Source organism: Hemitrygon akajei, chromosome 6 (genome assembly GCF_048418815.1).
Source record: "Hemitrygon akajei chromosome 6, sHemAka1.3, whole genome shotgun sequence".
NCBI lineage: Eukaryota > Metazoa > Chordata > Chondrichthyes > Myliobatiformes > Dasyatidae > Hemitrygon > Hemitrygon akajei.
In genome coordinates, this window is record NC_133129.1 from 149,885,968 (window position 1) to 149,909,863 (window position 23,896).

General features: G+C 38.4%; 1 protein-coding gene across 16 annotated transcripts in view; it reads right to left on the reverse strand.

Annotated features, from left to right (window-relative positions):
* The window catches only part of stk33 (serine/threonine kinase 33), a 205,315-nt gene that overhangs the window by 168,948 nt on the left and 12,471 nt on the right, over window positions 1-23,896 (reverse strand). For 4 of the 16 annotated variants that reach the window (XM_073049530.1, XM_073049527.1, XM_073049529.1 and 1 more), the window contains exon 1: window positions 12,641-13,536. The exons of 6 other annotated variants lie outside the window; for them this stretch is intronic. The gene's annotated coding sequence lies outside the window, so the exon portion shown is untranslated. Of the gene's footprint in view, window positions 1-12,635; window positions 13,537-13,760; window positions 13,854-23,896 lie in introns of those variants that run through there. 6 more of the 16 variants (XM_073049521.1, XM_073049524.1, XM_073049531.1 and 3 more) reach the window with 6 other exon arrangements.

A 23,896-nucleotide genomic window follows, 5' to 3' on the forward strand; every position in this document is an offset into this window, starting at 1 on the left:
CAAAAGAAACTTAAGTAAGATCCATTCACAAAATTTAAAAATTAGATACAATACCCAAATTATTTCAGAATATTAAAAAAGTTTCTCTCTTAAATTTAGGACAGTACTAACCTATTGGTTTGAGCTTTTGTTTAACTTATTAGACAGGATCAAGAACAATGTAATTATGTCAATTATTATTTGTGAAAACTAAATGTTATGTTCAGTTACAACACAAGAATAGAACAAATGTAGCACAAGTCAGAATACCCCTATCTTGCGCATGTTGCCCAAAATTCAACACAGAACAATGGTGCTCTCACCACAGGCAAAGGTAAATGTGGCATCTGGAAGTTCTTGGCCTTTTTCTGACTACACTCTACAGCTGAACACTATATAGTCCAAAAGCTTGTTATCATACCCCAACATTTATATTGAATAATCTACTCTTACATCATATGGCAAGGTAGATCCAATGCAGAATTCAAGAGCCCAATCATTTGAATTGGAGTTTTAATCCCGTAGGATGAAGGAAAAAGGACGAAATGTTTACTTATGTTTTGTTTCACAATTTTCATTTATTTACACGAAGGCAATTGATGTGTTTGTTTTCTCTTAGCAAAGTAAAACATTAACTATATCCTTAGCAACTTACATTCTCTTCCTGTCAAATAATGCACTCTCATTGCAAGTGCTTGCATCATAAAGGCTGTTTCAGCATCGTTCCACTCATATGAGGTCACTAACTAACAAATACACATTAAATAGTATAGAGAGCTTGGCCATCAAGTAGACCTCTTTGAAATTTCTCTTCTCACAATTAACTGTCAAGAAATCAGTCAACATATGTTTTAAAGATCCCCGTCACTACTCAGAAAGAGCTCAAGTGAGCCCAAATACACATTAATATCCAGCAGTTTCGCCAAATTTGTCAATAGCATTCTGCTGAATTTACCAGTGGAAATGAAACAGCTTGCAGGGTGCTCATTTAATTGTTCCATTTGGTATCATCTAGATTATATACTAAGTTCATCATAGATTTAAACAATTCTGATAAGCAATCTATGTCATTCATATGTATTTTTTTGTGGAATATGCAACACAATTAGATTTCATGTCTACCAAAGCTGCTCAGAATGATGCATAGTTTGTCTGGCTTCTTCGTACTGAGCTCAAACCCATCAATCTTACTGGTCCAAAACGAGATGCTTGAAGTCACGTCATTCGTTGGGGAAAAAAACAGAAACCAATTTGCACAGCCTTAATTTCTGAGGTAAAATACGTGTGCACAGTGACATTTTAACTAATAACTTATCAAAGATCCATAACAGGTCCATGATTTGACCTGTACTATACTATAATCTTGAGTCATACCAGCAACTAAGAAACAAGTAGTTGCTACCTGCATCAATAAAAATATACTTGCTTCCACATGAGACTCAGAGAAAGTGAATTGAAATTGCTTTCACTTAAATTACAAGTCCATGTCTTCTTTCTGTTAGTTTTGAAGATATCTAGATGTTGAAACCAACACTAAGGTATCTCCTAACTTATCTTGCCCACTCATTATTATAGCTCCATCTCCTAAATGCACAACCAACAATATTTCCAAGAAAAGTTCACTTCTCCCATGTTTTCAGTCTCAAAGAATCTCACAAATTTTACAAAAAAAACATAATTATACAACAGTACAGAACATGTTATCACAATGAGTAAATGTAATCCATATATACATTATTCAATAACTATATAACAGTAAGAAAATCAGATTGTTATCTGGTTGGCATTAAAACCTTATAAATATTAAATAATTCTCCAATCTTCCAGAGAATAGACTAATGATTTCCATTCATATAATTCATAGAAAATTCCAAAGATTCAAATTACATTTATGATCAAAGAATGTATAAATTATACACCTTGAAATTTGTCTGCTTATAGGCAGCCACAAAGTAAGAAACTCAAATAACCCAATTTAAAAAAGACCAAAGACCACTGCTCAGAGAAAGAGAGATAAAAAAACACACCATGCAAGCAACCGAAGCAAGCCAACAGCATCCCAAACCAGACTGAGTCCCAGATCTGCTCCTGGAGCAGCCAGAGTATGCCCAAGCCAAGCCTCGGTTCCCAGTGTTCACACCAGCGGGGCAGAAATGTATAGCAGCCGGATCAGTCCACAGCCTCGTGAAGAAAGGAATGAACATTCACCGGAGTGTGAGCAAAATCAGCCTGACTCTCACCTCCGTACCTGATGCTCTGCCTTCCAGGCTATCTGTGCTGGTGTTTAAATTGTCCAAGCACCGAGTAGTGCTACGTTCCAGGACGCAGATCCAAATGCCCCTAAGTGCCTGCGCCGCCCCATCCAAAGCCATTCTGGATCTCACCATATCAGCTCAGTGCCTGGAGCGATCCAACCTCGCACCCGGGTCAAGTGGAAGGGCATCAAAACTCTTCTGCATTGATTCCTCTCCAAATCGCTCACTCCATCTCCAGCAGCGATACAAACTCCATCTCCATCTACAGCTCAAACATGCTGCACCTCACAATGCTCATCCCTCAAACCAGATTCACCCACACCTGCCTCCTCACCGTCTGTGGCAACATTTCACAATTTGCTTCATGAAAGGTGTTACACATTTTTAGTCCATTCTCTTGCCTTATGATTTACTAGATAAGTTGTCGCACATCATCAGTAGCATCATCTTAAATCGAAATGATGATGCTACTCCCAAGATTACTCAATAATAGGATTATTTGATAACTAGAAATTTATTTATTATTACAGCCTTTGTTTCCTCTCCATAAGTGTATGCCTGTGACAATCCTACAGCCTCTTAGTGGCAATGTCTTGGAGCACATGCTTCAGCAAATTACTAAACAACTCAAGCAACTGAGCCATGAGTTAGTATTCAGCAGATATGAAATGTTCAGTCATTTTTCCACTTTAACACAGCCTAATGCTATCTGAATAGTTATTAACTAACTTTAACCAAGTATCACTAAATACATTTTTTAAAATATCAAACTCAAAATCAATGCAGTTACAGAAAATCTTTTATATTAAGCCCTTTAACAATATTATTATTGCACTGTCATTTCATTAGCCACCATTTTTAACAACCATTATACTTAACAGAAACTTCATTAAAGCATCCCCAATGTCCAAATATAAACCCCAATCTTGCTATAAACTATATCTAACCAGTTTCTGCTTATAATTTCATGATTCAACTGAAAAAAGTTGTTCGTTCTTAAGAAGATGGAACCCACTCATCTTAAGCTATTAGGACAAATTTCTGATTAAATTAATTCTTAGAAACATGTTCTATGTAAAAGAGAATCAGCAGATGTATTACACCTACATTTCCAAAAGGCAAAATATAAAAGCTCTTGTTGCAGGATGTAACACGTTGGCCAAGGACAAAACTGGTTAGCTAACAGAATGTATAAATGTATCTTTGGTTGGCAAGATGTAATATCACAGGAACTGGTGCTGGGGTTCAATTTCTGATAACATACATAAATGACTTGGGTGAATGCACAAAGTACAACATCTAACTAAGTTGATGACAAAGGGAAATGTGAAAGTAAGTTCAACTGGATCTGAACACATAACAACTACCAAACAATACAGGGAAATTAAATGAGTGGATAAAGATCTAGAAAATGAAGAACACTATGGGAGCATGTGAAATTGTCCATTTTGGCACGAAGATAAAAACAAAAGCATGTTATCAAATTGACGATTTGTTTCTGTGCGTGATGGATATTCAGACAAATATGTTTTGCCAAACCCACTTTCTAAATACAGCAGCTGCCACTTGTGAGATCAAACAGTGAAAATAAACAACGAGTATATGTCTTCTGGTCATAAAGTCATAAACAGGGACCAGTCCTCAGTTCTTAAACTGTGGACTGCAAGCAGTAATCAGCATGAAGTTAAAAACACAGCTTTGCAAACAAGCTCCATATAGAGCCTCAATTTGCTGGCTCTCACCATGAGGGTAACTGCTGGAGATACAGTTCAGACAATTAGTTATTTGATTTGGCTTGTTGCAAAACAGACAATGCTGACTAAATTGCTTAATTCAAGAAAGCTTGTAGACCAGATGGAAATAAACACTCGGCATATCAATAACTGATCTATTAATGCTGGAAGTTTTATGAACTCAAAGAATTTATTTTTACAATAGTAATTGAGGTCTGTCTCTCCAAAAAGCTTTTAGACAGTTTGTATAAAAATAGCTGAAGAAATATGTTTGAATTCGCCCAAGTGGCAAAGAAAAAGTGTACAAATATAGACAGCAGTTCAAGCTTGTTAGGAATGAGGTAAGGAATATCAAGAAACATTGAAGAAACATAGGGTGAACTAGAACCAATTTTTTTTAGTTTTGGTTTCTGTGACAGACGATTCATTCATCTGTATCTTTGGTATGTCTTTTTAGTTAATAGGAATTGTACCTACATTTTGAAATCCTTTGAGTGTTTTAGAAATGGTTTGTAATTTGGAAATATTTAAGACAGAATTCCTCTGTAGTTTTAAATGTGTTTTAACAACATTGTTTGGATTTAAACATGTATTGCTGAAAATAAATTAATGGTGTTTTAAACTACTTTGCGAGTGGGAAGTAGCTTCTTCATGGTAGGGAGAGGGGACCCATTGCTTGAAACTTGCTATGGAGAGCAAACAGGGAAATGAACTAGTCCTTGAAAATAGGGTCATTACAGTATAACCTCCCTTTAGTGAGAGTACTCATGACTATTTATTAATGTATAGGACTTAAGGTCTGCTTTTCAGTTTAGAACTTCACAGTCAGCAAACCCAATACCATCACATGCAGAAACTGTAACTTTAGATGGCAATGGCAGATTAAAATTGTAATAAAAAACTTTTACATAAGAAATTTACATTGAATGACTTATGGGCGTATGGTGACTAGATGCAATTTACTTTGAATACACCAGATATAGATCAGAAAAATTATGTGGGAAATAAAAAGTACACACTCGCACAAAATCAGCTATAGAGAATTTTGATAAAATTACAAGGATAAAGAAAATAATAATGTTGCACTAGCTGCAAAGAAACAGAAACAATAAGTGAGAGCAATGACAATTATTGCAGAAGTGTTTTGGGAGCATCCCTTTCATCTGCTGAGTATAGGAAAGTATCAATGTATTTCCAAATGAATCAAATTCCATTAATTAATCATCTAGCAAAAGACAAAGAATTTAAGTCATTACTGCAATTGCAATGACACATTGAATACAATTTGGCTTATGAACTACTATTAAGAAATAAAAATTGAATACAAGATATATATTCATCCCAGCCACCATCTTCATGCTTGATCCTCATAATTGAGAAAATTTAATGTTGAATTATTGTAGTCAGTATACCTGACCAACTCAGGTATCATATTTTTCCTAAGTAGAATCTACTAAGTATACTCTAACCAGAGTTCATAAATGACAAAATGAAAGAGCTTTCAACCCTTTGTATTCCTGTCTCATGAATATAAACTATGTAGTTTTATGTGTGTTCTATATTATTCATAACATTTTGCTTCTTCACAAGTCCTTAGCTTTTCACCATTTCAAAAAGATTTATTAATCTTGTTTATATTTAAAATGAACAAACTCTTACACCATCACAAGCTCCATTTGCTATGTGTTGCTTACCTTGGCGTTTTGCTCTTAAACCTCATTGTTCCTGTTTATAATTCACAGTGTCACCAAATGAGATTCACAACTCTCTATTTCTTCACTTGGGTTTTACAAATATCTGGATGAGTGTCCAAAGTTGCATTTTCAATGTGTATAGATATGTATTACTCTAATGCTCAACTAGTAAACTAATTTATAATTAAAAACTAATCACAGAGAAAAAGCAAAATTGCTTATAAAGTTATGAGTTTGAAGTTGTTTCAGGGTGAAGAGAGATGCAAGAAATATAAACAAAGTTCAAAGTACATTTTTAATCAAAGTACATGTCATTTTCTTCAGGAATTCACACTAGGACAAAGAAATACAAAGGAATCTATGAAAAACTTACACCAAGACTGACCAGCAATCAATGTGCAAAAGACACACTGTTTAACAAATACAAAAATAATAAAAATAGTAAATAAAAAAAAGAAACTAAGAACACGAGTTGTAGAGTCCTTGAAAGTGAGTCATAGGTTTTGTTCAGTGATCAGTTCAGTGTTGAGGCAAGTGAAGTTATCCACTCTGGTTCAGCAGCCTGATTGTTGAGGGGTAATAACTGTTCCTGAACCTGGTGGCAAGGTTACTATACCTCTTTCCTAATGGCTGCAGTAAGAAGAGTGCATGGCCCAGATGGTGGGGGCCCTTGATGATGGGTGCTGCTTTCCTGTGGCAGCGCTCCTTGTAGATGTGCTCAATGGTAGGGAGGACATTTCCTGTGATGAACTGGGCTGTATCCTCTACTTTTTGCTAGGTATTTCCATACCAAGCTGTGATGCAGTCAGGATACTCTCTAATGTACATCTATAGAAGTCTGTTAAAGTTTTAGATGACATGTCAAATCTGCACAATCTTCTAAGTAAGTACAGGCGCTGCCATGCCTTCCTTGAGATGGCACTTACTTGCTGGTGTCAGGACAGATACTCTAAAATAATAACCCCCAAGGAATTTAAAGTAACTGACCCTCTCCACTTCCGATCCCAGAATAAAGACTGTCTCATGGACTTCCAGTTTCATCCTCCAATAATCAATAATCAGCTCTTTGATTTTGCAGACAGTAAAAGGTTGTTGTAGAGCCATTCAACCTAGATTTTCAATCTCCCTCCTATATGCCAATTCATCACTATCTTTGATTCAGCCAACAACAGTAAACTATTGCAAAAATTATTCTCCGATGAGCATGGCATTCATTGAGGAAGATTTTTTAAAATTCAGAATCAGGTTTATTATCACCGGCATGTGACGTGAAATTAGCAGCAGCAGTTCAATGCAATACATAAAATAGAAAAACAATAATAAATGAAATAAAAATAACAATAATAATAATAAAGTAAATCAATTACAGTATACATATATTGAATAGATTTTAAAAGTGCAAAAACAGAAATACTGTATATTAAAAAAAAGTGAGGTGGTGTTCAAAGGTTCAATATCCTTTTAGGAATCGGATGGCAGAGGGGAAGAAGCTGTTCCTGAATCGCTGAGCGTGTGCCTTCAGGCTTCTGTACTTCCTACCAGATGGAAACAAGTGAGAAAAGGGCATACCCTGGGTGCTGGAGGTCCTTAATAATGGACACTGCCTTTCTGAGAAACTGGTCTCTGAAGATGGCTTGTGTTCTCTGGTAGTTTAGCTATTTGTTAAAGTATGTTTGTGAATTTATTTTGTCAACATTTCCCTTCATGAAAATTTCTATCAAATTTACTTGAATTTTCTTTTTTTTTGCTTTACAAATTTAATAAAGAGAACTCAGCAAAGACTATTAAAACTAAAAATGCACACAAGTCCAATGGGAACCATGCAATAGAATGATTATAACTGCATGAAAGATTGCAACAATAATTATGGGAAGGCAGGCAGGAAGCACTGAATGGTAAAGTGAAATGCAGCTAAATGGGTGATTCCCTTAACTACTAATATTTAATATTAATTGCCCTGTATTTTCAATAGCAATAATATGTATCCTAGATTGTACGTAGTAATTTGTTTGTGATCTATAATTCGTCATGAGTGTGATAACATAAGGATAACATTGATGATCTGGTAGAAGTATGCTCAATTACCAGAGTTAGCTTGACACCTTAATCTTAATTAAAAATAAATAATTGCTTCTTTGCAATTATGAAATTCTAATTACTGTTGTACTATTTATTCAGAGGTAATTTATTGTAATTTTATTTTGAAAATCACTTGTGTTCATATTTTCTATCCAATTCTTAACATTGAAAAAAAAACAATTAATGCATGCAAGTATGGAATATAGAAAATCCACCTACTAACATTTCAACTTTAAACTCAAGTCTTGTACTTGTAGTGATGCAACTAGGTTCATTAGGTTCACTTTGTAATAAACACTGTTAAATCTTTACTAATGCTAAATAATGTACAGATGAAAGAGAAGGAATTTCAAGATTGTAGTATGTATAAAAAGGCCATATTTTGTCCAGAATAGTGTACGTTGAAAATATTACTGAAGAACTCTGTTAAATCTTTACTAATGCTAAATAGTGTAGATGAAAGAGAAGGAATTTCAAGATTGCAGAATGTGTAAAAAGGCCATATTTTTTCCAGAAGAGCATATGTTGAAAATATTATTGTAGGACTGTACATTCAGATGTCTTATGTATTAGAACATGGTATTTCTGAATTTAGAAGTCCTTAAAGGAAAATATAAGTTCAAAATAACACCAAAACAGAAGTAGTAATGGGAACTGGAAACAAACATTGAGTAAATTGAAGCAACACACACAAAATACTGGTGGAACACTGCTGGTGCTTGAATTTCCTGCATCTGCAGATCTCCTCGTGTTTGCTATTGAGTAAATTGCCTATCTTTCTTTTTCAATCTCTTTATTATTATTAATAATATTATGAACAAAATACAATTGATATATTAACAAAGGGATTACAAACATACAAATTCCCATTACACATGAAAGAATACATAAGCAATGATTACAGTATAAATGAGTTTTCCCAAAACATGGACCATACAGTATATGTATGAACAAGGTAAATCTAGGTATTTCATAATATATGATATTAAAAACAGAAAAAAGAAAAAAAAGATTGCAAAATTGACTAAACTACTAATCTAATAACTAATAAAGAAGAAAAAAAGAAGCAAAAAAAAGAAAAACTAAAAAGGAAAAAAAAGCGCTGTTTAGAATATCTCACAAGAATACATAATCATCAGTGTTGTCATCTCCGATCCTCTCAACATAAATAAGATTAAAGCTGGAAAATCCAATAAGCTTGGAACAGGGTCATATTACATCATATGAAAATATTGAATAAATGGTCTCCATATCTCTTCAAATTTAATAGAGGTATCGAATACACCACTTCTAATTTTTTCTAAATTTAAACATAACATAGTTTGAGAAAGCCAATGAAATACAGTGGGAGGATTAATTTCCTTCCAATTCAACAAAATAGATCTTCTAGCCATCAAAGTGAGAAATGCAATCATTCGACAGGCGGAAGAAGATAAATGAAGTGAGTCCATCATTGGTAAACCAAAAATTGCGGTAATAGGATGGGGTTGTAAATCAATATTCAATACCGCAGAGATAATATCAAAAATATCTTTCCAATATTTTTTCAAAAACGGACATGACCAAAACATATGAGTTAAAGACGCGATTTCAATTTGACATCTATCACAAATAGGGTTTATATAAGAATAAAAATGAGCTAATTTATCCTTGGACATATGGGCCCTATGTACGACCTTAAATTGTACTAATGAATGTTTGGCACATATAGATGATGTATTAACTAATTGAAGAATTCTATCCCAATTCTCAATAGGAATAATAAGATTAAGCTCTCTTTCCCAATCATTTTTTGTTTTATAAAGGGGATCCGAACGTATCTTCATAATTATATTATAAAGTTTTGATATAAGCCCTTTTTGAAAAGGGTTTAATTCGAACAAACTCTCCAAAATATCTGAAGAGACAAAATTTGGAAACGTAGGAAGTACCATACTTAAAAAATGCCTAACCTGTAAATATCTAAAAAAATGAAATCTAGGCAAATTATATTTATTAGATAATTGCTCAAAAGACATAAAACAATTGTCCGAAAATAAATCAGAAAATCTTAGTAAACCCTTAGTTTTCCAAGCCAAAAAAGCTTGATCTATAATTGAAGGGTGGAAAAAGCCTATCTTAATGAAAGACCATTTTGAAGGTTTAATTTAAGAAGCCCCAATTGGCAGTAACAGCTCACACTTCCTAAACTTCAGATCATCAAATTGGTTGCTATCTGTGCTGTTAGAAAGCAGGACATAGCCTTAGTTACAAAATACTGGGCTGTGAAAAACTTAACAGTGATAAATATAATTTCACATCTTTTGTTCCAGTATTCACCTATTTGCATTTACAACTGCAACAACACTTGATTATTCTTTCAAACAAAATGGAAAGAAAGTTGTTTGTCAAGCTAAAGGCAGTGTACTGCTCCAAAATCATTTTGAACCCTCAGCTGCCTAAGCAGAAAAATATTTGTTTTAGTTTTTCTTTTTTTCCCCCCCACACTCACTCTCTCACTCACATTGGTAAAATGTACTGCAGGTAAAAATTGATAAAGATTTATTCATTCTGTATCACAGATATAAAGCACTTTTGGATCGCAAACTTCCAAAATCTCTAAAGTATCAAGAATTTGTAAGGTGTTAAATAGCAACGTTGTTTGAAACAACTCTAGGTGACTGACCTTCAGTGAATTTACTTCAAAATAAGGAATTGGTAAAATTAACAAAAAATATTACTTTTACAAACTGTTCTTAGGAGCCTCTCCCTATGACAAACTGAGGCTCTCCTTTGCTATCACTATACCTAGTAGTTCCCACGATCACACGAGTGACAAAGAAAAATAATGTAATGTGCCTTAATGACGGTCACCTGATAGGCTGACATCTGTCACCATGAAACTCTTCCAGTGGCTGTTCACAGCACACAGCAAGTCCAGCCTCCTCGAACACTACAATTCACCTACCACTGAAACATGACATCATTTCCCTGGCCCTGCACTCATGTCTGGAACATGTGGCACCTACATCAGACCCTTACCTATTGAATATAGTTCCACTTTCAACACCATAATATAAAACAAACTCATATCCAAATTCCTAGACCTAGGACTCTACACTTCCCTCTGCAGCTAGACAATTCTTTTGACAGTAAATCAGTAAAAATAGGCAACAACACCTCCACTACAATTACCTTCAACATCAATGCCAGCAAGCCTGCACCCTTAAACCCTTTTCTATATTCCCTATATGCTCGTGACTGTGTAGCCAAGTTCTGCTTCAACTCCACTGACAAGTTTGAGAGTACCACCACTACAGTGTGCCATATCTCAAACAGCAAGACAAACAAGGAGAAAGAGTCTTAGTGACACAATGGCAAAACAACAACATTTCCTTCAATGTCACCAAAACAAAGGTGCTGGTCATTGCGTACATGCCTTTGTCTCTATCAGTGATGCTGAGATGGGTGGGGATGTTTGACAGCTTCAGGTTGCTAATCCAGCCACAGTTACACTGCGGCCAAAAAAAAGGCCAAATAACATGTCTAGTTGTCAGGGCCATGCCAAATTCTTCAGGAGCCTTTGTAAATTTAACATATCCCTGATAACTCCTACCAAACTTTTAAAGATGCACTATAGAAAGCATCCTATCTGAATGCATCACAGCTTGGTACAACAACTACTTCATCCAAAATTGAGTGAGAATTGGAGTTCAGCATTGACTCCAGCATGGGCTTGTGCCACACCATCACTCCAGTGGAGCACCCAACTCCAACACCTCCCCCCGGGTGGCTGCAAGTAGATGGAACTGCCACTGGAGGCCTACTCCTCACTACAAAGACACACCACTTCCCACCGTTCACCAATAAAGCAATGCAGCATTCTACACCACCGATCATCTTGCGATAACAAGAAAAGCAACTAAAATGATCACTTGTTGTTAGACAGCACATCAGTTTTTTGGACCAACACTTCTCTGTCGCAGGCAGCATCACAGCCTGGACCAAGTAAAGCTCCTTCAGTTTCTCCACCAACGAGCAACTCGCTGATGGGGTACACCTTTAAGTTCTAAATGTCCAGCATGGTCTTGTAATCATAAAAATATACTTTTGATAAAGACAACATCATCTTTGGTTCATCCGTAGATGCTGTTGCGTTAGAGCATGCTACCATCTTAGAATTTTCTCAAATATACAATCTTCCTTTCACGTAACTACATAAATAAATTACCAGCAAATTCATAAAAATACTGTGGCATAAGTAATAACATTAGTTGGTACACTCCAAACTATGAAACAGAAAAATCTGAAGGTTTAATCTTAATTTTTCTGATTCAGATAGATCTTGAGCCATTTGCAACATTCACTGGTACTCAATATAGATTGCCAATATTTCTAGCAAGTTTTTAAAATGTTACAATCATAGATACATTTTATTATCATGTATCTGCTCCATGCCACCAATATGTTCAAAACACCAAATTTATTTTTGTAAGACAGCTTTTTTAATATGGACAGAGTACAGAATAAATAAAGAGCAAATCTTAGGAAACACACACAAAATGCTGGAGGAACTCAGCAGGCCGGACAGCATCTGTGGAAAGGAATAAACAGTCAACATTTTGGTTCGAGATGCTTCATCGGACACTGGAGCAAATCTTTAGCAAGAAATTTGAGTAACTGGCTTGGTTTCAGTCAGATGAGCAACTCACACATTGTTCACTTTAATCTAATGAAGACATTACAAAACTGCAGAGGACTGGTGATGAGACATGGGATAGTAGGTCATTATATCCATCCTCACCACTTTCCAATCCAGTTTTAACATCTCCAGACTTCACATTTCACTCATCCTGCTCCAGCCTACCAAAAACCATTTACCCACACCACTCTCCAATACCATGTCACAATCCTACCTCACCCTTTTCTGAGATGACTTCTTTTCTTCTTCCTTTTTATGGTGGTTGGCAGTCCGACTTAAAGTTGCATTACGGCCACCAACTGGACTGGAGTGTGGTGCAGAGAATTGGGGGAGAAAACCTTTACTACTTATTTTGAATGAAAGCTAAATTTACCCCAAAAGCCCTATAGATTGTAAACAATGAAAGACAATACTGTGAATTAAATTAGTCACTCCCATAACTTAACAACGTTTTTAAATGAAAACTATCAATCCATCAAACCCCAAAAATTGTAATGAAACCTGCATGTAGTTCCTTTCAATCTTATATGCTTCACACTGTAATAGTATATGTTCAACTGTTTCACAATAATGACAAAACCTACACAACTCAAAAAGCTGTTTTCCATCAAGATATAATTAAGCATGGTATGCCCAATTCTAAGTCGTGTCAAAACTAAACTCACTTGCTCCGCCAACCTCCAATTGCTCTCTGCCTGCAGTCCCCACCGTCCAATTTCCCAATCCCACACTCCAAATAAACTTCCATGTTCACATGCACAAATCCAAATCTACTTGAGAGACCCAGTGGCCCCTCTCACCCTTCCCTCCCTCCATTCTTTCTGCTAGAGGCGGCTCTCTCCCTCCGTCCACCCCCCTTGCCAGCGTCCATATTCCCTTTGGTATATGCTCTCCTTCACCTCTACCCTTGCCAGCACGTACTCTCTCTTCCCCTTCCCGGTGACAGCTTGCACCCTCTCTCCACACGGTCTGCTGATCACTGCTCTCCCTTTCTTTCCCTCCCTCTACCCCTATTTCCAATGTCCAACATCCCAAATTCCCCTCCTTACTGGTGCCGACTCTCTCTGTCTTCTATTTCCTCTCCCTCCATTCTTGCCACTCCCCATCCATCCCCCGATTCCCTCTTGCCAATGTTTCTCCTCCACACCTTTCTTCCCCACCCCTCCGTTCCCTCACTCTCCGGTGCTTCTCACCCCGCCGCCCACTCTCCTCCCTCCAGACGCCGCTGCCATGGTAACGGAGCTCGCCCTCTAACGGTTGAGAAGCTGCTCGCCCTCTACTCAGGGACGAAGCGGGGAGTCGGGACGCGCCGCTGCCGTGACAAAAATAAGATACTCACGGTAACGCCGTGCCTTTGAGCAGACGCCAGCTCTACCCTCTCCCCCGTTGTCCCCGGTACACTTTAGGGAAAACTTCCACCACAGAGCCACCGTGACTACGGCATCTCCCGAAGCTCAAGCAGTTCCCTCAGCGGAGTGCCGCCAACTCGAAATAGCGCTTATCACTCCGACTCCCAGCCGCTGGAGCAGCCAGCCCTCTCAGTATCAACCAGAGCGTGCCTACCTAAAGGTGATCAATGTTTGCAGACTATCCAATTAGATGATTAGAATAAGATTCAGAAGGCTAGAATTTGGATCCATTGGCAACAGACTATTTTTGATTGTGTACAAATAGCGATCAATCACCTGGATGATTTTCAAGTGTTTTTACCAAAGTTCATACATCAGACATGAATGAGACACCTTATTATTTTAAATTGGAGGCTTTGGATGAGAGTTGTGATTTTGCTAAACGTAACTAAAAGAAACATAAACAGATCACCAGTTTGATATTTGATACAGTATTAATTAAGGATCACCATTCCAACATTGGTGTCTTGCACACAACATCTGCTTCATTACTGTTTATAAACTTTTAATGTCATCCTTATCAGAGTTACTTGCTCTACCTCCAAACAGCAAGATGCACCAGAGGCTCCAGGAATGGGTCTCAAAATCGGAACAGATAATTTCTTGAGGTCCTTTCTCTCCTTTCTGACAGCTTATTTTCAAAGAAAACCACAGCAACTGGTCAGTGCCAACCAAAAGGAGAGTTTATTTCAGGTTTGAGGCCCTACAGCATGAAAGACACACATTGGCTGAGAAATGGCATGCTGTTCTCATCCAGACCAGATCAGATATTGTTTAAACACTTCATTCCTGGTGTAAATCACTCCAACTCTGTTCTAAATGGATTTTGGGGTAACTTCATGGATTTTTTTATGTGGATAACCTGATTGACCTTGGTGCAGAACACTGAAAAGCTAGTTGAAACACAATTTCAGGATAAGAATCTCAAATGAGTGAGATACTTCACTAACTTTTGCAATTACAAAGAAGGCATGACAGCAGCTATACTTCATTAGCAGTTTGAGGAGATTTGGCATGTCACCGAAGTCACTCGCATATTTCTACAGATCTTCTGTGGAGAACATTCTAACTGGCTGCATAACTCACAATATGCTGGAGGAACTCAGCAGGCCAGGCAGCATCGATGGAAAAGAGTAAACAGTTGACGTTTTGGGCCATGACCCTTCATCAGGACTGGAACAAAGGATGAGAAGTCAGAACAAGGACTTCTCATCCTTTTTTTTGCCTCTCCTGATGAAGAAACTGGACCTGAAATGTCAATGGTTTAATTTTTTCCATAGATACTGCCAAGCCTGCCGAAGACCCCCATTACAGAGGAGGGGCCCTCTTTCCATTGTCATCATCAAGGAGGAGGCAAAGGATTCTGAAGTCACACACTTAATGTTTCAGGAACAGCTTCTTCCTCTCTGCCATCAGATTTCTGAATGAACAATCAATCAATAAACACTACCTCACTATTTTTGCTCTCTTTTGCACCATGTATTTAATTTTCATATATACTTCTTATTCTAAATTATAGTTTTTTATTATCTATTGCAATGTACTGCTGCTGCAAGACAACAAATTTCATAACATATCCCAGAGATATTAAACCTCATTCTGATTCGGTAGATTGTGTTTATCTTGATACTTTTTTAAAAATTATAATCACATGAGTAACACAAGAGGTAGTGTTCATGAGTTCAATGTCCTTTTGGAAATCGCATGGCAGAGGTGAAGAAGCTGTTCCTGAATCACTAAGTGTGTGCCTTCAGGCTTCTATAACTCCTTCCCAATGGTAACAATGGGAAGAGGGCATGTCCTGGGTGGCGGGGATCCTTAATCGCCTTCCTAAGGCACCACTCCTTGAATATGTCTTGGATACTACAGAGGCTGATAGCCATGATGGTGCTGACTAATTTTACAAGTTTCTGAAACTTATTTTAATCTTGTGCAGTAGCCCCTACCCCCAATACCAGATGGTGATGCAGCCAGTCAGAATGCTCTCCATAGCACATTTGTAGAAGTTTACAAGTGTTTTAGTTGACAAACTAAATCTCCTCAAACTCTTAACCAATATAGCCACTGTCTTTCCTTCTTTGTAGCTGCAACAATATGAGGTTAGATCCTCAAAGATATTGACACCCAGGAATTTGAAATTGCTCACTCTCTCCACTTGATACCACCAGTTGTGGGGAGAGATGTCCTTGCGATGTATTGGGCCAAGTCTACTCTTTTCTGCAGCTTCTTATATTCCAACATATTCAACTTTCCACACCAGACCTTGTCAGGGTACTTTCAACAGACAAGACTCTACATCATGTCTAAGACAAAGGGGGGAGGCGGTAACTAGTATAAAGAAATAGGAAGGAAAAGTGAGTCAGAGGATGCCAGGTGATAGATGGAAGCAGATGATGAGGTGGCTGATGGCAATGACTCCAGACTGGGGAATGGGACATGAGAAGCTGGGAAACAGTAACAGCTAGAAACAGATAAGGAGTGAGAAAATGGAGAGGAAGGAGCCAGGAGCAGTGAGGAGGCTGGAGATATAGAGGGTGGAATGTTATGTGGAGACACAAGAGGCTGGAATCTGACAAGTAAGGTTGGTGATAAATGGGACCAAAAAGAGGGAAGAGTGGTAGGCAAATGGAACCAGTTGGGAGAGGGGATTTAAACTTTGTAACTGGAGGGGGGTGCTATTAGGAGTGGGGTTGGAATAAGTGCAATGACTCAACCTGAGTGGATCATAAGCAAACATGGTTGTGTGGGTTACCTGAAGTTAAAAAATTCAATATGCGTGCCATTGGTTTGTACACTAGATATGTCCCAGGTGAACTATACGAGAGACTGCTGTAATGTAGAGCAAAAGAACACATTTCTGAAAGAGTTCAACAGGTCAGGCAGAATCAGTGGATCTGAGGTATAGAAGTGAGTGGTCATATTTCAGCTTGATACCTTGCAGCAGGACTCACAAGGAACATGTGGTGTCCTAGATTGCATGTGGCTTCATCCTGGCAGTGGAGAAAGCTGAGAACAGAGGAGAATGGGAAGAGGAGATGAAATGACTTGCAGCAAAGTGCTCAGGTCATCTTTGTGGGCAGAGTACTGAGGCTGCACAGAAACAGTTGCCTAGTCTACACTTGGCCTCATCAATGTAGGGGAGGAGATGTGTTGGGAGCAAATATGTTGGATGAGGTTGGAAGATATGCCTGTGAATCTTTGCTTGACGTGGAAGGGCTGACTAACTCCCTGGGTGGTGATGATGTAGGTGCTGCAGAACTGCACTTCCTACAGTTGTGGCAGAAAGTACCAGGATGGGGAGGGGTGGGTGATGTTTTGTAGAATTCTCTGGTTTTGTTTTGGTATAATTTTGGCTATATAGACTGTTCCTCAGGGTACAAGTTCCACAAGCATATACCATTGCTTGTCAATGTCTGCCAATCAATTCAATGAACGATATTCCCTGGCCTGCCTGGAACTTACTGCTGTTCAAGCACATGGAGTGACAGTGATTGAATGTGTTAGACTACTACATTCCAAGGACAAAATTGTGAGTGATGCACCTAACTTTAATTCAGCCACCAAGGAGACTTATTATTGGGAAGCCATAAATTAAAACTCTCCAGTCATGAAACACACAAAGTTGGATTCTTCAGCATTTTGTGTGTACTGAAGACATGTAATTCCAGTAAAACACTTTTGATTGCTGAAAGATTCAAAGCTATGCAAGAGCAAACTTAACCCACTCTGTAACTGAAGTACTGTGCTGTACTTATCCCAATTTAACTTTATTACACTTTATATAAATTCTGTCATCTGGATTATATTATAATCCCAGCAATATTCTACAAGGAGTTATTTTTTGGGGAGAAAAAGTCAAATGGAGCTCCCATTTCATTCTCGGGTGATGAATTCAGAAATGGCCACTTCATCTAAAAAAAAAATCAGTTTTGTAATGAAATCTTTGTATTTAATTTTATTCAAGCACAATGTAAAGTTTAAATGGCTTTTTTGCCATCCTATAGAGAGCCCTACGTTTTCCAGCCAAGCTACGTTCATTTGTATGCAGGGAATGTCACAGTTTCCACTCATAAAATAGTGCCATGAAATAAAACATCTATTTTAATGAACTGAAGAAGTATAGCACACAATTAAGAATTACTCTTTTATCACAGTATTTTCAACACAACATGAGAATTGACGTATATTTTCAATATTCAAAATTGCCCAGAAGCAAAAAGAGTATCTTAAATTCCATATATAAATTCAACCTGGCTTGAAAGTAGATATATAATCTTAAGAATTCTTTTTAAAATCTTTGAAATGCAACTTTAATGTACAGTGCCTATGAAAAGTATTCACCCCCCTTGAAAGTGTTCATGTTTTATTGTTTTGCAACATTGAATCACAATGGATTTAATTTGGCTTCTTTGACGCTGATCAACAGAAAAGACCCTTTTGTGTCAAAGTGAAAACAAATTTCTACAAATTGGTCTAAATTTATTACAATTATTAAACACAAAATAATTGATTACATAATTACTCACCCCCTTTAAATCAGTATTTAGTAGATGCACTTTTGGCAGAAATTACAGTCTTGAGACTGTGTGCGTAGGTTTCTATCAGCTTTGCACATCTGGACACTACAATTTTTTCCCATTCTTCTTTACAAAATTGCTCAAGCTCTGTCGGATTGCATGAGGATCGTGAGTGAACAGCCCTTTTTGTCCATCCACAAATTCTCAATTGGACTGAGGTCTGGACTCTGACTTGGCCACTCCAAGCCATCAATTTAGTTGTTTTTAATCTATTCCTGTGGAGCTTTGGCTTTACACTTGGGGTTATTGTCTTCCTAGAAAAGAAATCTTCTCTCAAGTTGTAGTTCTCTTGCAGACTGCATCTGGTTTTCCTCCAGGATTTCCCTGTATGTTGCTGCATTCATTTTACCCTCAACCTTCACAAGCCTTCCAGGGGCTGCTGCAGTGAAGCATCCCCACAGCATGATGCAGCCACCGCCATGCTTCACGGTAAGGATGGTGTGTTTCTAATGATGAGCGGTGTTTCGCTGACACCAAACATTGCATTTAGTTTGATGGAAAAAAAGCTCAATTTTGGTTTCATCAGACCAAAGAACCTTTTTCTAGATGACTTCAGAGTCTTCCACATGCCTTCTGGTAAACTCTAGCTGAGATTTCATGTGAGTTTTTATCATCTGTGACTTTCTCTCTGCCACTCTCCCATAAAGCTGCAACTGGTGAAGCACCCAGGAAACAGTTATTGTATGCACAGTCTCTCCCATCTCAGCCACTGAAGCTTGCAAATCCTCCGGAGTTGTCATAGGTCTCTTGGTGGCCTTGCTCACCAGTTCCCTTCTTGCATGGTCACTCAGTTTTTGAAGACAGCCTCCTCTAGACAGATTTACAACTGTGCCATATTCTTTCCATTACTTGATGGTTGACTTAGCTGTACTCCAAGGGATATTCAATGACTTGGAAATTTTCTTGTATCCATCACCTGACTTATGCGTTTCAATAACCTTTTCCCAGAGTTGCTTGGACAGTTCTTCTGTCTTTGTGGTGTAGTTTTTGCCAGGATACTGACTGACTCACCAGCAGTTGGACCTTCCAAATACAGGTGTATTTTTACAACAATTAATTGTTGACTGTAAACTAGTGATCTCCTTTAACTATATGACTTCTAAAACCAATTGGCTGCACCAGTGATGATTTCATGTGTCATATTGAAGGGGGTGAATGCTTATGCGATCAATTATTTTACATTTTGTATTTGTAATTAATTTAGAAATTTTGTAGAGATCTGTTTTCACTTTGATACGAAAGAGTCTTTTCTGTTGATCAGTGTCAAAAAAGCCAAATTAAATCCACTGTGATTCAATGTTGTAAAACAATAAAACATGAAAACTTCCAAGGTCGGAGGGGGTGGAAATGAATACTTATTTTATAGGCACTGTATAATGTGAGCCCTGAAGTCCTATCTCACCACTGCAGTGAGAAGCAAACTGTCCAAATAAAGCTTTTGATCACAGCTGTTCTCTCATACAAAGCATGTAAATATGTTTTTAAACAGTTTTATTTTTCTGACAGATATTGTCCTCGAGACTTATAGCATTTGATGCTATTCAAATACTTTGCATCTAAATTGTGCATTAAATAGCTTGGCCATCCTCAAACATTTGGAACTGCGAACTTGTCTGTGTTTATAGAAGAGCATCATTAGAGAATTAGTGTTGCAATTTAGTTATGAGGATAACCAATCTGCGGCATTGAGATTAACCAACTGCTTATTTCTTCAGTGTTTTCCCAGCACAAACAAATTAGAATAAAGCTCCATGTCAAAATTAGAATGAATTGGTCTATCTAAAGTATTTTATGAGAAATATTTGTAAATGAAGCCAGGCAATTTTTCAATCTGATTCATTGTAAAAGTACAGAAATGTTTCTGTACCTTTACAATAAATAAGATTAAAATATTGTCTGGCTTCATTTTATCTAAAATGTATATATAGTATTATATTTATCTGATTAACTGATAATATGAAAATAGGTAGAAGGGCATGTAGTAATGAGGATATTGAGATTTTGCAACAGAATATAAGTAGTATAATGCCCCAGTTAAGATTTTACTGCTAATGCTGCAGGGTTCTTCATTCAGTAGCTTTCTACAGAATCAATGTTTCCTGTTGATAGCATGTTTGGTTTTGGTTAAAGATGAGGGGCTCTGATGTTCAACTTAGGAATGTTGTGTCTGCCAATCAGGATGGTAGAATTGGGAGGAAGTTCTAGAGGACGCTGGGCAGAGAGAGATCTGAGACAGACACTGGTGAGGTTCGTGGTCTTTTTAGTGGGAACTGCAGAGAGGACAGGAGGGAAGATGGCTGAGGATGCTGTGGGAAGGAGAGTCCCCCATTGCACAAGGTGCTTTGTGCAGATAAATGGCTCCAAGCAAGAAGGGCCAATACCCCAGAGAGAGCACCCATTTGTTTGAGATGGACTTCGAGCAACACTTGGGATGTGGTGTGTGCTTTCACACAAACCATGGGCCCAGAGCATGAGCAAAAGACAACTTCAAGATGAGCTCCAATTATGTGCACACTTAGACTGGTTTAACTGTAATGGGCCCTTTTATTTTTTCCCCCTTTTCTTTTTCCTACTAACTGTTAGATAAAGCTAAAATTTGTAAATATACTTTCTTTATAAATTTATAGGTGTATGATCTGTTATTTCGTGCCAACCAGCAATGGTGTATGAGCCGTATTTACACAGCGTTAGCTCAAATTGAGGTTTCTTTAATCAGAACATCAGAACGTTCCTTTTTGGCTGAACCCCAAATCATATCAACCGTAGATGTATTTGGTTTATGAAAGATGGCCTTCTCACTGCTGTGTCCCGTGGCTGTTAGTGAGGCCGGCAACGAGCCAAGTTTCCATACGAGCACGGTGGGGGAGCTTCATTGTGGGGTTTCATCTGGAATTCACTGAATGCTGAGTAAGTGCCATTAATAATTGATTAAGCGGTTTGTGTTTTAAAGCCTGTGTTTAAACTAGTGTAGGGAAAAGTGACTAAGGTACTTTATTATGGATGCAGCAGGGATTAAGGTGTTGGCCAGAAAGAATGACAGTCTACAAATCATAGAATAGTACAGCACAGTACAGGCCCTTTGGCCCACAATGTTGTACTACCCCTTAAATCCTGCCTCCCATATAACCCCCACCTTAAATTCCCCCATATACCTGTCTAGTAGCCTCTTAAATTTCATTAGTGTATCTGCCTCCACCACTGATTCAGGCAGTGCATTCCACGCACCAACCACTCTCTGAGTAAAAAAACCTTCCTCTAATATCCCCCTTGAACTTCCCACCCCTTACCTTAAAGCCATGTCCTCTTGTATTCAGCAGTGGTGCCCTGGGGAAGAGGCACTGGCTGTCCACTCTATCTATTCCTCTTAATATCTTGTACACCTCTATCATGTCTCCTCTCACCCTCCTTCTCTCCAAAGAGTAAAGCCCTAGCTCCCTTAATCTCTGATCATAATCCATACTCTCTAAACCAGGCAGCATCCTGGGAAATCTCCTCTGTACCCTTTCCAATGCTTCCACATCCTCCCTATAATGAGGCGACCAGAACTGGACACAGTATTCCAAGTGTGGCCTAACCAGAGTTTTATTGATCTGCATCATTACCTTGCGACTCTTAAACTCTATCCCGCGACTTATGAAAGCTAACACCCCATAAGCTTTTTTAACTACTCTATCTACCTGTGAGGCAACTTTCAGGGATATGTGGATGTGTACCCCCAGATTCCTCTGCTCCTCCACACTACCATGTATCCTGCTATTTACTTTGTACTTTGCCTTGGAGTTTGTCCTTCCAAAGTGTACCACCTCACACTTCTCCGGGTTGAACTCCACCTGCCACTTCTCAGCCCATTTCTGCATCCTATCAATGTCTCTCTGCAATCATCGATAATCCTCAACACTATCCACAACACCACCAACCTTTGTGTTGTCTGCAAACTTGCCAACCCACTCTTCTATCCCCACATCCAGGTCATTAATAAAAATCACGAAAAGTAGAGGTCCCAGAACCAATCCTTGTAGAACACCACTAGTCACAACCCTCCAATCCGAATGTACTCCGTCCACCACGACCCTCTGCTTTCTACAGGCAAGCCAATTCTGAATCCACCTGGCCAAACTTCCCTAGATCCCATGCCTTCTGACTTTCTAAATAAGCCTACCGTGTGGAACCTTGTCAAATGCCTTACTAAAATCCATGTAGATCTCATCGACTACACTACCCTCATCTATATGCCTGGTCACCTCCTCAAAGAACTTTATCAGGCTTCTTAGACATGATCTGCCCTTCACAAAGCCATGCTGACTGTCCCTGATGAGACCATGATTCTCTAAATGCCCACAGATCCTATCTCTAAGAATCTTTTCCAACAGCTTTCCCACCACAGACATAAGGCTCACTGGCTATAATTACCCGGACTATCCCTACTACCTTTTTTAAACAATGGGATAACATTCGCCTCCCTTCAATCCTCCGGTAGCATTCCCATGGACAACGAGGACATAAAGATCCTAGCCAGGTGCTCAGCAATCTCTTCCCTCACTTCATGGAGCAGCCTGGGGAATATTCCGTCCGGCCGTGGGGACTTATCCATCCTAATGTATTTTAACAACTCCAATACCTCCTCTCTCTTAATATCAACATGCTCCAGAACATCAACCTCACTCATATTGTCCCCACAGTCGTCAAGTTCCCTCTCATTAGTGAATATCAAAGGGAAGTATTCATTGAGGACCTTGCTCACTTCCACAGCCTGCAGGCACATCTTCCCACCTTTATCTCTAATCAGTCCTACCTTCACTCCTGTCATCCTTTTATTCTTCACATAATTGAAGAATGCCTTGGGGTTTTCCTTTACCCTACTCGCCAAGGCTTTCTCATTCCCCCCCCCCCCTTCTTGCTCTCCTTAGCCCCTTCTTAAGCTCCTTTCTTGCTACCCTATTTTCCTCAATAGCCACATCTGATCCTTGCTTCCTAAACCTCATGTACGCTGCCTTCTTCCACCTGACTAGATTTTCCACCTCTCTTGTCACCCATGGTTCCTTCACCCTACCATTCTTTATCTTCCTCACCAGGTCAAATTTATCCCTAACATCCTGCAAAAGATCCCTAAACATCGACCACATGTCCATAGTACATCTCCCTGCAAAAACATCATCCCAATTCACACCTGCAAGTTCTAGCCTTATAGCCTCATAATTTGCCCTTCTCCAATTAAAAATTTTCCTGTCCTCTCTGATTCTATCCTTTTCCATGATAATGCTAAAGGCCAGGGAGTGGTGGTCACTGTCCCCCAGATGCTCATCCACTGAGAGATTTGTGACCTGACCCAGTTCATTACCTAATACTAGATCTAGTATGGCATTCCCCCTAGTAGGCCTGTCAACATACTGTGACAGGAATCCATCCTGGACACACATAACAAACTCTGCCCCATCTAAACCACTTGAACTAATCAGGTGTCAATCTATATTAGGGAAGTTAAAGTCACC